This window comes from Varanus komodoensis, unplaced genomic scaffold (genome assembly GCF_004798865.1).
Source record: "Varanus komodoensis strain SLA01 unplaced genomic scaffold, ASM479886v1 scaffold62, whole genome shotgun sequence".
Classification (NCBI taxonomy): domain Eukaryota; kingdom Metazoa; phylum Chordata; class Lepidosauria; order Squamata; family Varanidae; genus Varanus; species Varanus komodoensis.
In genome coordinates this window covers 3,784,961-3,799,403 of record NW_025336248.1, presented here as the reverse complement: position 1 = coordinate 3,799,403, position 14,443 = coordinate 3,784,961, and the positions used below count along the sequence as shown (strand labels likewise).

The following is a 14,443-nucleotide window of genomic DNA, read 5'->3' as shown; positions in this document are numbered from 1 at the left end:
GGGTTACCAAGGTAGTCCAATGTTTCTGCAAATGCATGGATTTGGTTTATGTCAGAAGACTCCTTATTTTCTGTCATCATTTGCCTCCTTTCTTTCTCCTTTCTCAAGATTTCCTTCTTCTCAGTTTTGCATTTCTCATTTCATCTTTTTATAATATACAAATACCACCACATTTTATTAGACATTTTCCTGTCCACATTGCGCAATTCACAGGGACAAGCCAGGTTTATTCCAGAATCAGAAAGCTTACTCATTAGAGAATGCTCATACTTTCCTATTCAGAATTGGACAGGTAAATCTCAAAGGACTATTATTCCCTTTAGAAAATAATGGGCTATTGGTACCATTCCCTTTCTGACATACCTGGGTTTCTACCTTCAACAGTACATGAACCTAATACTCATGAAAGATCATTTCTCCTTTTCCTTTGTAATATTCATCTGATGGATGCACTGGAACTGACTCATTTGAGAGAGAGCTGTGGCAAATGAGTTGTACACATCTTGACTAAATGAATTATTTTTAACCAACAGAATGAATCAAAGTCTTGAGGTTCCAAGACGTACATTATTGGCTAAATAAGGTTCTGTGAACTGAATTCAGCCCACTGGACATCTTTGGTTTCCTGAACTTTTGTACTAGGCTTTTCAGTATTAAGTGTAGATTGTGCCCAGGTTTGCAAGCCTTCTTAGAGTTCTTTTTTTTTTTTTTAAGAAAAAAAAAAAACACCAAACCTTACAAATGAGCTATTTTTTTGTCCTGTTTGGTTAGGTTTCCTATATATATTCTTTTTTTCTTTTTTTCTTTTTTCTTTTTTTTGTTATCACTGGTGTGCAAAGAAAGCCAACTAGAATTAATCCACACAATATGATATTCAGCACTGGACTGATATCAAAACACTTGAAGTCCTTAACTAATCATTGAAGAAAAATCATTTTGAAATCTTTACCTTCTTTTACTTCCCTCTCTTATTTTCCTTTTCAATTCTCTATGATGATTTCAAGCTGTCATGGAAGCATAAGCATGATGGTGATGCTGAAATAGAGTGCAATGCATGATGCTGTTACGTTCCTGATGAAACTACCTTTGCCTCTTCTTCCAGTTCTGTGCCTAAGAACTACCAGCATGTCCTGGCCTTGGCTTTTGCTGTGAAGGAGATCAATGAGAACCCCCACATCTTACCCAATATTTCCCTGGGCTTCCACATCCTCAATAGCTACTACACAGCCAAGATGACCTTCAAGGCCACCCTCAACCTGCTTTCTACACAACACAGGTTTGTCCCCAACTTCAAGTGTCATGACCAGACTGTTCTGATAGCTCTCATTGGGGGATGCCTCTCTGAAATCTCTGCCAATGTGGTCATCCCTTCAGCAATCTGGAAGACTCCACAGGTAAAACATATGTTTGGGGTGTGGGGTTTTCAAGTGTGACACACTATCTTTTTCATTTAAATGTAGCATTGGAAAAACATCTGCATGATCTTTCATTCAGCACACTCATGAAATGTGCAGGCAAAGTTTTTGTTTTAAAATGCTGTGACTTCTCAAAATGTAACTAACTCTGATGAACTTCTCCAGGTTTGTAAAATGAATGTATCTTCATGACACCTGAACATTTCCAGAAGCAAGGCAAAGCCATTTCCATTTTAGACGTTTAATACAGATTAATATGATTACTGATCTCCTCTCAATATTCAAGTATTTGAGAATACCAATTAGGAGTAATAAAGTGACCACTATTTTGCCACCAAAAATGCACCCCCTTCCAAAAAAAAAAAATCCCTATTCGACCCAGGGACCCTTTCCTTTGCCTTGGACTGTACTTCATATGCAAGAATTTTAGCCATTTGATTAGAATGAATAAAACTTTCAAGGCTGTAAATAATAAATATGACTTTATATCACACTATTCAGACCACATCATTTGAACGGAGTCTTCTTTGTGGACTGCCCTTTACAGCTATTGAGAAATTGGAAGTTCAGAAGAACTGAATAAAAATGCTGGAAAGTATGGGGGAATGTGCAGAGAGGGAAGTTGATTAAATTGTAATGTGTTTATACTGAAGAAAAAGTGATCAAATATTACTGCATTATTCAAATACCTGAACACATGTTTAGTAGAAGAAGGCAGAAACTTCTTCTCTGCTCCCAGAGAACAGCACTAGATTTTACCTCAATTTTAGAAGAACAGTCTTCATGGTAAATAGAGCAAAATAATGGAACTGAATATCTGTCAGGAAGGATCTTTCCTACTGGGCCTCTTTTGCTCTTGCACTATTCTGCAGGACTTACATTAAAGACCTCTAAAGGTCTTCAAGGGAAGGATTCTAATTCTGGATTACCTTCATCACAGAGGATTTAACATTATTTCTAGATTTTAACATGTAAGTATTTCTTTCAGATCACCTATGGATCATTTCTGCCAGGACAAGGGGGCAAAGGCTTCTTCCCTTTTCTGTACCAGATGGTCCCAAATGAAGCTCAACAGTACAAGGGAGTTGTGCGGCTACTTCAGCTTTTCAAATGGACTTGGATTGGGCTTGGTGCTGTGGATGATGACAAAGGAGAAAGGTTCCTGCAGACAATGGTGCCAATGCTTGCCCAGAATCTCATCTGTGATGCCTTCATAGTGAGAATTCCAAAATGGAATTATGTAGACCAGGTGATAGATGGGATGTTGCAGCAGTGGAAAAGCTACGATACTGTCATTGAGAGCAAAGCCACTGTAGTCTTTGTATATGGAGAACCTCCCTCTTTTCAGTCTTTGACTCTGTTGTTGTTTCTAGCACCCTTTTTGGATTTGCCACCACTGAGTAAATTATGGATTCTTACTTCCCACTGGGATTTCGCATCACATTCACTTCAAAAGATGTGGGATATGCAAACTTTTCATGGTTCCATTTCCTTCTCTGTTCACTCTAATCAACCATTAGGATTCCAAACATTTACAGAGGCTGTTAAGCCTTCATGGGCTAAAAAAGATTTTTTTATCCAGGACTTCTGGCAACAGGCATTCAACTGTTTACTAAAAATGCCTGATGGAAGGCAGGATAAGAAGATCTGCTCAGGGGATGAGAAGCTGGAGAGTCTTCCTGGAGCCTTCTTTGAAATGAAGATGACCGGCCACAGCTATAACATATACAGTGCTGCCTATGCTGTTGCATGTGCTTTGCATGCCATCTATGAGACCAGCTCCAAACACAGAAGACTGGCAGAAAGAGAGATTCTGGAATATCAAAATTTGCAACAGTGGCGAGTAAGTGCATCTCAACACATTTTAACAACAGAGGTTGTGAACTTACAGTCCAGAAGTAAATGGAGGTCTACCTCTACATAAAACAGTATCAGCAGGAATGATCCAGTTAATGCATTTGAAATGGTAGTACCAGCTGGAAAGGGCAGTACCAGAGCAGGTAGACAGATAGAGAAAAATGTATGGCACTCTAGTTTTCAGTGAGCCTACTCAACAAATGGCGCATCTGCATCCAACACATTTCTTCAGGCATCACTAAATGTGGCTCCAATTCAGTCACAGGGGATTTTTAGAATGATTATTCAGAATCTGTCTCCAATATAGATGCAATTGGAAGATCAGTTCATCAAGAAAGATTGCATTGCCTACATTGCTCCAACAAAGGAATACTCCAGATGCTGTTGGGAACACACCTTTGAAGTTCATTGTAGTAATTTCAGTATCCCTGCTAATTATTCCCTTCATCCTAGCTCCATCACTTTCTAAGCAGCATCTCATTCAATAACAATGCTGGGGACACTGTGAATTTCAATACAAATGGAGAACTGGTTGCAGAGTTTGATGTTACCAACTGGCTGATGTTCCTCAATGGTTCCATGGCTAGAGTGAAAGTTGGAAGCCTGGACCCCCAGGCTCCTGCAGGACAAGAGTTAACCCTTAATGCTGGCAAAATCAGGTGGCATACCAGCTTTAATCAGGTGAGCCACAGCTGCAAATTCTTATATATACACTGACCCAACTTTTCTAGTTTTGAAGGTAATGTGATTGATTATGACCCCGCTTGTCACTGGCTGTTATCCCGATGATTCCCCATTAATGGTTACCTTCTGCTTTCGGCCAGTCAACCATGCCCTAATCCACCAGACAGTGCTTTGCTGCATCCTAAAACTCTTCAGTTTGTCCACCAGGATATCATGGGGCACTTTGTCAAAGGCCTTGCTGAAATCCAGGTATACCACATCCACTGCATCTCCTCTTTCTTTCCATCAATGTCTGCTTTCCCACTGAAACTCCAAGTCCATGGGAATGGAATACACAAAAAGCGTTTCTAGATCATGGGATCCCTGGATACCAATGATTTCAGGCTCATGGATTTCTAGACAGGCAGATTCTCATGGAAATGGGTCCAAGGATCTAATTTCCTCTTCAGTCCTTTCTGAAGAAGTGTGTGCATGGCAACTCTGCACAGGTGATGACTTAACTTTTTACCTCCATGCTTTTCTATAGGGGATGCCCACTTCCATGTGCAACAACAACTGCTATCCTGGCTACAGCAGAAAAAAGAAAGAGCAGGAGAAATTTTGCTGCTAATGGCTGTGCTCCATGCCCAGAAGGCATGATCTCCCACAAGGAAGGTACAAGTCATCACAGAAATGGGGTGCAGCACTTTGAAGCAGGTTTGTGGGGGGAGCAGAGGGGTTCTAGGCAGCTTCCTAAAAGTCCACTTGATGTGTAAGATCAGCCAAAACCTAAAACTCTTCCATGAAACCCACATAAGGTGCTTTGAACACTTGAAGAAAAAAGGAAAGCTATAAATAGAGTATGAATGCATGAAAACATTGTCTGCTTGGTCCATTCAGGTCCAAGATGTTGGACAAGATAAATTTTGCTATGATTTGTGCTGAGGTTTTTAGGGTCAAAGATGAGCATCTGTAGGTTCTGGTGGCAGCAGGAGATATAAACTGCCACGAAGTGCTCTCCAACTGCATTTATTTTTCTTAAGACTGTAACACAAGAGTTACAACACTCACAATTTTAAAGCTGACACATTGTGCCGCAAGCTTCTACACTACATTGGAAAGAACTGCATCATTATCATTCCAATGTTCTAAATGAGCTTACAGGCAACGTTGGCATGACATTTGCCAAACACTACCTGCTTGTTTTATAGGTTAATTGATTTCATAAGCATCATTGAATAATTTTCCTTTTGCACCTTCATTCCAGATATAGATGCTTGCATAAAATGTGCAGATGGTCAATATCCCAACAAGGAACAATCACAAAGTATTCCCAAGATTCTAAGCTTCCTCTCTAACATTGAAGCTCTAGGTATCACCTTGACTTCCTTGGCCATTTCATTCTCTTTCATCACAACTTTGGTGCTTGGCACTTTTCTCAAGCACAAGGACACCCCCATAGTCAAAGCCAACAACCGAAGCATCACCTACATCCTCCTCACTTCTCTCTTCTTTGCTTCCTCTCCACCTTGCTCTTCATTGGACAGGTGACATGCCTCCTGCAACAAATGGTTTTCGGCACTGTCTTCTCTGTGGCCCTTTCCAGCATCTTGGCTAAAACCATTACTGTGCTTCTGGCATTCATGGCTACAAAGCCAGGATCCAGGATGAGGAAAAGGATGGGGAAAGGACTAGCCAATTCCATTGCCCTTTCTGGCTCCTTGATTCAAGCAGCCATTTGTGCACTTTGGCTAGGCATGACCCCTCCATTTCTGGATGTGGACCTGCATTCACTGGATGACAAAATCATTCTAGAATGCAATGAGGGCTCTGCTCCCATGCTGTATTGTGTCCTTGGCTACTTGGGATCCCTGGCTATAGTCAGCTTCACTGTGGCTTTCCTGGCCAGGAAGTTGCCTTATGCTTTCAACGAGACCAAGTTCATCACCTTCAGTATGCTGGTCTTCTGCAGTGTGTGGTTGTCCTTTGTTCCAGCTTACCTGAGCACCAAAGGGAAATACTTGGTGGCCGTGGAAATCTTTGCCATCTTGTCGTCCAGTGCTGGGTTGTTGGGCTGCATCTTTGTCCCCAAATGCTACGTTACTGTACTCAGCCTGAGCTGAACAACAGGGAGCATCTGACAAGAAAGAAAAACTGAAGCGATAGATATTTTCCTGGAAATGCTACTGATGGGGATGGTAGGAGAATGTGAATAACAGTGCTTACTCTCCTTTTGGTTTGGAGTAGATTTGGGAAGGTACAGGTTTGGAAATTAGTATGCAAAATCAAGACATAAGATACAGTAAAGACAAGCTAAGTAAAAATTAAAAAGGAAGGGAATAGAATGCACACCATATCCCTCATTCTATTTTTTTAAAGAAATTTTATTAAAAATTTAAATTAATACTAAAAACATCAATCATCACATACATCGGACTTACTGGGTCAGCCCCCTACTACATATCTTTTAACATTCTATGATCATATTCAAATCCATTTATAATAACTTGAAAACATATTTAGATCTAAACCAAGTCCCGTTTCTCCAGCCAATAAAAAAGAAGTTCCAAATTTGATAGAAGTCACTATCTTCTTTCTCCTTCATCAGTAAAATCAGTCCATTCATTTCTTGCAAAGTCCTATTTCTCTTAGCCAATATTAAAGGAAAGAATCTCCAAGCTGGATGAAAGTCAATATCTTCTTTCTTCTTCAATGATAAATTCTATCTAAACATTTCTACACAATTCAAAATCTTTTCATTTTTCCAATATTACATAAATAAATTCCTCACTACCACAGTTACAAATAAAATCAGAAACATCCATTTAACATCTTTAAAGACATCTTAGCTAATCTGTTTGGTGGCAACTAAAACCTATAATATCTTTTAAACAAGCTTTCTTTAAGCTTAGTTGCTAATGTTTCATCTAGCTCAAACATCATTTAGTCAAATACAGTTAACTCCTTATAAGAATCCAACTCTTTACAATTTTTAACATAACTTGCTTATATCCACCCTTATGTCACCAACAACAGTAGCTTAGCCTTTCTATATCACATATAAGCCTGCCAACCCATTTAAGTCATTCCTTTTTAAGATAAGTTCTCTTATTTTTACTTTATGTCATAAAAAAATACCCAACTTATGTTCACATATCCAACATCCACTTAACCTGTTTAAAGATATCTCAACTAATCTATTTGGTGACATCTATTACCTATCATGTCTTTTAAACAAGCTCTCTTTAAGCTAAGTTACTAATGTTTCATCTAACTTAAACATCATTTAATCAAATACAATTAACTCCTTATATGAGCCCAACTCTTTACAATCTTTAACGTATCTCACTTATAGACACCCCTTTTGTCACCAATAGTAGCTTAGCCTTTCCATATCACATATAAACATGCCAGCCTATTTAAATCATTCCTTTTTAAAAATAAAAAATTCTCTTATTTTTTCTTTACACCTCTGCCCAATCTTTCTTCTTCCTTTATTTTAAATCATTGTAGTGCCTGTAATAAGTCAGTATACGTCTTCAATTGTTAGTGCCTGTAGCCCAACAGACAGTACTCCTTCCTAAGCTGTCTTCTCCTTCTCCAACCTGATGAGCAGATCCCATGAAAACTTGCTTATTGGCTTTACTAATTGTATTGCTTTATCCACTATTTCGAATTTTCCATCTGCTTGTTGCTTTTTTACAAGCAAGTCCCATGATAGCTTACTTATTGGCTTTCCTGGTTGAATTTCTTTATTCACCATTTCAGATTTTCCATCTACTTGTTGCATATTTTGTATATTCTGTTCAATTTTGATTTGTATGCCCAAAGTCTCATTAAAGGAATTGTCTAATTTGTCAAAATGTTCTTTTTGTTCAATTAAAAAAAGATTAACTTGTTCAATTAAAATGGTCACCTGCTGTTTTAGTATCACCTGTTGGGATGATTGCAAAACTGTTAAAGAACCCTTATTGCCGAAAGTGTCTTCTGTAATTCTTCCATACTAATATCAATTTTTGCCAAAAGTTGCAAAACAGCAACAAAATAAAAAAGACGATAAAGGAAAGACATATAAAAATAAGTATATTTACTATAAATCCAGATCCGGAGTGGCAGCAAAAGGGAATTTTCAGCTTTCTTTTTAGTCTAAGTCACTTAGAAACAAAGGCTTAGCAAATGTCCAGGTACTTTAGCAAAGGTCCCAGAAACAGTAAGAAAAATGGCCACTTCAACAGGCAAATTATATCCTTCTATCAGTTCTTGACAAAGATCCAACATACGAGAAAGATCCTTCTATCATTCAATTCCACAGTAATTATTTATTTTGATTTTTAGCCCTTGGAGAGATTACAGGAAAAAAAAAAACCCTCTTCTTACTTAAAGAGTATTTCTTACCTCCATCTCTCTCATCTCATTTTCAGTCACCACTTGAAATTCCATGGGGGGGGGAATTCCTCCCTCCATCCAAAGGGCTTTTTCTTTTTTCTTTATGCCAATTAGCAACAAATACAGCTTTTCCACGGGTAGTGTTGTAAAAAAAATAAAAATAACAATGTTTTTCCCAGTAAATCTGACAGATTTCTAGCTAGATTCCTCAATTATAAGCTGGATATCAAGGACTTGGGGGGGCTAAATTCCCCCCGTATTGTCCGGTTTAGAAATGCCTGATTTTCTCCCAGTAGATGTGGCGTTGCCACCCCACACCGTCCAGAAGATTCCCCAGGCACTCTATCTTCACTCCGACAGGGCTTAGATGAGCCTCCCATGGCCCACTACCGAACAATTACCAGAGTGATAACAGAGCCCCATTCATCACCGCTATCTCGTCCCGATGCCATACCGGAAGTCCCCCTCATTCTATTTTTTAAAAACCCCACTGTGATAAAAGAGAAAAAAAGTAGCTTGACTTCTCCTGAAGCCCCCCACCCTCCACCACAAACACAAGAGATAATATAAGAGCATTCTGCTGTATTTTCAAGGAGACATTCTGCCTTCTGTCTTTTAGAAAGCACTTTCCAATATCCTTGGGAATGTAGACTTTTCATGATGAGTACAGTTTTAAAAACATTATGCTTTTAATAATAGGTGGGTGGGGGGAAATCCATTGAAAATCTATTGCTGAAGCTGCACAATGGATACTGTTGACTCTGAAATCCCCTGAGGTACAGACAGCTTTGGCTGAAGTTCACAATATTCTTTCCATTTCAGTCATCATCATGCTGTTTTTAATAGGCCTCCCTTCATCTTGCAAGGAACTCAAGATGGCTTCTCCATTTTATCCTGCCTGAATCCACCTAGTATGAGTCTCAGGATCAGGAAGCACAGAACAGGATCGCAAATTATTTTGACCCAGCCCTGCTCCTCTGTGCTCTGAGAACTTAGTGTTGCCTCTTCTGGGAAATTTCTCATGAGTCCCAGTCCATCATTCTTTATGACAACAGAGTACTGGCTCTCAAATAGGAAAACAACAAATGGAGGAGGCAGGGTAGTACCCCTGTCAATTTTCTCAACCCTATGGAATGCCAAACACACTGTCAAGCTGATAATCTCCTGTGTAATTATCTAAATCATTGGTTTCCATTGTGTTAATCCATGATTTTCTATGGCCTGTGCACAAGAGCCACAATCAACAATCAGCATCTGTAAAAAGCTATAACTCAATGTTATCTTCAGATTTCAACCGAGCAAAGGGCAGGGCACTGCCTTTCATTTGGTTGATCATTTCAGGGATGTTTCTAACATCAGAGTCTCCACTTAACAAAATCTCCAGAAATCTAATGTTGTAAAATTGTGATAGATGTTGATATTTAAAAGGAAAAGAAGCATATAATGGGGATGCTGCCTCCGAGCCTAAGGAGGGAAGATGAAGATAAAGTGTTCTGGGACACTGGTGGACAAAAAGAAAGAAATATCTCTGGGACCACTGTACTGTACTGCAGACTTTCCCACTGTCCATGCTTTCTGTTGAGAAGCAATGGAACTATGCAAACTTTAAAGGAGGTGCTAGCAAAATCATCCACATGAATCTGTAAAAAGGTGTTAATGAGATAGAGCAATGGAGCTTTGCAGAAGACATTTTCTCAACAGGATGCTCAAGGTGATGTTGGTGCTTTCAGCACATCTATGTTGTCATGTGTGCAAGAGACCTTATATTAAATGCACCACAACTGAAGATGCCCTTTCCATTCCACATGAATTTTACCAGCCAGGTGACCTTGTCATCGGTGAGATTGTTTCACAAGTCATCTCTCTCTATAATCGCCTCACTTTCATGGAACAGCCTGCACAGACACTGCTTGGGGAACCCATGTAAGGCAAAGTTCTTTCTCAATCACAATCTAGCTCTTCCACTTAAATATATTCTAATTATACATCATGCTGAAAGCATCGCTATCCAATCAGTATAAATTATTTATGATCTGAGGGAGATGGCATTCCAACAGATTTGGGTTTCTTGATAGTTGCAGCTCTACGTGCCGTCTCCATTGTTTTGCGTCACACAGCTACTGGGGGCATTTTCCTCTATGGGGCTCATTGAGGAGAATAAATCTTGTGCGTTTCACTATGGACCTTCACGGCCTCCACAGATAATGTCAGAAAGGGAAAGAGAAGAGAAACATCAAACCCTACATAGGAGCTATTTACTTGTTCAGTTGATTTTTGTGGCAGTCAGCTCAATTTAACACATGCAGGAATGCATTCAGCTCTGGCCTGATCTCTAAGTATTTCAAGTCCTTCTCTTCTCCCTGGAGAAAAATCCATTTTACCTTTGAAATGAAGAAAAATCCACTTCAAAGATTTTACCTTCTTTTACTTCCCTCTATTATCTTCCTTTCCAGTTCCAAAAAAAGACTTTCAGCTTGCCTTCTTTCTTGTAAGCATAAAGATAAAGGTGACACAGACTGCAAATGCATGTTTCCTGATGAAACAATGTGTGCTGCTTCTTTCAGTTCTGTGCCGAAGAACTACCAGCATGTCCTGGCCTTGGCTTTTGCTGTGAAGGAGATCAATGAGAACCCCCACATCTTACCCAATATCTCCCTGGGCTTCCACATGCTCAATAGCTACTACACAGTAAAAATGACCTTCAAGGCCACCCTCTGCCTGCTTTCCACACAACGCAGGCTTATCCCCAACTACAAGTGTCATAACCAGACTGTTCTGATAGCTATCATTGGGGGATGTCTCTCTGAAATCTCTGCCAATGTAGCCATCCTTTCATCAATCTGGAAGACTCCACAGGTAAGATATACGCTTGGGGTGTAGGGTTTTTGCAGGTGTGTCATGCTATTGTTTTCATTTTAGTGAAACATTGGTAAAAAAGCTGCATGAACATTCATTTGGCTCACTCATGAGTTGCAGGTAAAGTCATCTTTGTTTTAAAATGCTTTCTCTTCTCCAAATGTAACTAAGTTTCCTGAACTTCTCAGGACTTTTAAAATGAACATTTCTTTATGGTCTCTGAACATTTCCAGACATTTGGACAAGTCTTCTCCACTTTAGACATTTTAAACAAATTATTATGATCTCTGATCACAACTCAATGTGGCAGAATTTTAGTGTACTCATTAGCCTTGACATAGTCACCACACTTGGGCCAAGCATTATGCACCCTTTCCAATGAAAAACTTCCATTGAACCCAAGGACACTTTCTTTTGCCTTGGGCTGCACTTGAAATGCTGGAATTGTAGTTCACATTAATATACTGAGATTTTAGAGGTGGTACAAAGGAATTTCCACTTTATTTGAAACCAGTCTGACCACATGAGCTACAATAAGCCCTGTTCTGGGGGCTCCCATTAACAGCTAAAGACAAATTGGAGGAGGTTCAGAAGAGGGGAATCAAAATACGGAGGTGTATGGGGGAAAGGCTGAATTGAGGAGTGGTTGAAGAAAGTGTTATATGTTTAGCTGGAAGAAAAATAAATGAAGATTTTAACATTCTGAATATTTCTGAGTTCAGTAGAAGGCAAAACCTGTTCTCATCTTTGAGCACAGTAGTAGATTTGACATCAATGTTACAACAGTTTTCAGGGTAGAGACAATAAAAGTTGTTACATTGTTTTTATGTTGCGTTTATTTATTATTGTGAGCCGCCCCGAGGCTTCGGCGAATGGGGTGGCATAGAAGCTTCCTAATTAAATGAATAAATAATAAAATAAAAGTGAATATTCAAGGAAGAGGGTCTCACTTCCCTAATGTCTTTTATACTGACCCTATGCTGGAGGTCCTTCATACAGTGTCTATGAGGCTCTTCAAGGAGAGATTTCTAATATTGGATTTCCTGCATGAGAGTGGATTTCATGATATTTATTTATTTATTTATTTATTTATTTATTTAAAGTTTTTATATGCCATCCCCTTGCTACATTGCCTCGGGACGGCTCACAAAAGTAGTAAATAAAACAATAACAATTACAATTAAAACCTGGAAACACACTGGCTGCATAATAAAATATATAAATATGAAACATGATTAAAATGCTGTTTGAATAAAAAGGTCTTTGCCTGGCACCGAAAAACAAATAAAGATGGCACCAGGTGGACCTCTCTGGGGAGCGCATTCCACAGATGGGGCACCATCACAGAGATAGCCCTCCTCTGGGTACTTTGTGTCCTGACATCTCTCACTGAAGTCTCCCGGAGGAGAGCCTCTGCTGCCAATCTCAAGGGGCGGGAGGGCAAATATGGCCGTAGGCGTTCCTTTAGGTATCCAGGTCCCAAGCCGTTAAGGACTTTATAAGTGATTACCCACACCTTGAATTGAGCCCTGACTTCAATGGGGAGCCAGTGAAGCTGGTAGAGGACTGGGGTTATATGAGAATAACGTCCAGTCCCCATCAGCAACCTGGCCCCTCTATTTTTCACCATCTGAAGTATCCGGACTGTCTTCAAGGGCAGCCCCAAGTAGAGCACATTACAGAAATCCAGCCGGGAAGTAACCAATGCATGCATCACTGTTGCTAGGCAGTCGTCCTCCAGGTAGGGACGCAGCTGACGGATTAGCCGAAGCTGATGGAAAGCGTTCCTCGCCACTGCCAACACTTGAGCTTCCAAAGTCAGCTTCAGGTCGAGGAGCACTCCCAAGCTGAGGACCCTGACCTTTAGAGAGAATGAAACCCCATTCAGGACAAGATCCAAGTCACCTACCCAGGAGTTTGAACCACCCACCAGCAGGACTTCCATCTTGTCTGGATTGAGCTTCAGTTTATTAACCCTCATCCAGCCCATTACCTCGGCCAGGCACCGGTTCAGTACAGCCACTGCCTCACCTGGATTGGTTGAAAAAGAGAGGTAGAGCTGGGTATCATCAGCATACTGATGTCTCCGCAGCGCACACCTCAAGATGATCTGTCCCAGCGGTTTCATGTAGATGTTGAATAGCAAGGGGGACAGAATAGACTCCTGCGGAACGCCATGGCATAGTTGCCATAGTGCAGAGGTAAAGTCTCCCAGCATCACCTTCTGGAATCAGCCGTCCAGGTAGGAGCGGAACCACTGCCAAGCAGTGCCTCCTACTCCCAGTCCCCTTAGCCTATCCAGAAGGATACCATGGTCGATGGTATCGCAAGCTGCCGAGAGGTCCAGGAGAACCAGCAGGGATGCACTCCCCCTGTCTTTCTCCCTGCACAGGTCATCGTACAGGGCGACCAAGGCAGATTCAGTACCATACCCAGGTATGAAGCTGGACTGAAATGGATCCAGATAATCAGTCTCATCCAAGAGAACTTGGAGTTGTCCTGCCGCCACCCGTTCCAACTCCTTGCCCAGGAATGGGATGTTGGCCACCGGTCTATAATTGGCAGCTATCTCTGGATCCAGGGATGCCTTCTTTAGGACTGGCCTGACCACCACCTCCTTTAAAGGGGCAGGCACCCAGCCAGCCCTCAAAGAGGTGTTGATGACTTCCAGGGTCCAGGAACCAATCCCATCTTTGGCTTTGGACAGTAGCCACGATGGGCAAGGGTCCAGTAAACAGGTGGTGGTATGTACTTGTCCAAGCACCTTGTCCACATCATCAGGCCGCAATAACTGAAACTCATCCAACAATATGTGACCAGACAGTAACATTGGCACCTCCCCAAAGGAATTTGAGTCACTAGTGGAGTCCAGCTCGTGATGAATCTGAGCGACTTTCTCTTTGAAGTGCTGGCAAAGTCATCACAGCAGGTTATCGAGGGTGGTACAGGATCTTTCTTGGGGCCTGGCTGTACCAGCCCCTGTACTACCTGAAAAAGTTCTGCTGGATGGCACTGTGAGGAGGCAATGGAAGTGGAGAAGAATTTCTTCTTCGCCACCCTCACCACCACAGCATAAGCCCGATAATGGGCTCTTAAGTGTGTTCAGTCAGATTCTTCCCGTGATTTCCTCCACCTATGCTCTAGCTGTCTCCCAACCTGCTTCATCACCTGTAATTCAGGTGTGTACCAAGGGGATGAACGGGCTCTGCCTGGCAGGAGAGGACGCTTAGGAGCAATCGTGTCAATAGTTCTGGTCATTTTCCTCT

At 40.9% G+C, this 14,443-nt stretch overlaps 1 pseudogene; it reads left to right on the top strand.

Annotated features, from left to right (window-relative positions):
• Nucleotides 1-1,232: 1,232 nt before the first annotated feature.
• LOC123033471 lies at nucleotides 1,233-6,058 on the top strand (annotated as a pseudogene).
• The last annotated feature ends 8,385 nt before the right edge of the window (nucleotides 6,059-14,443 follow it).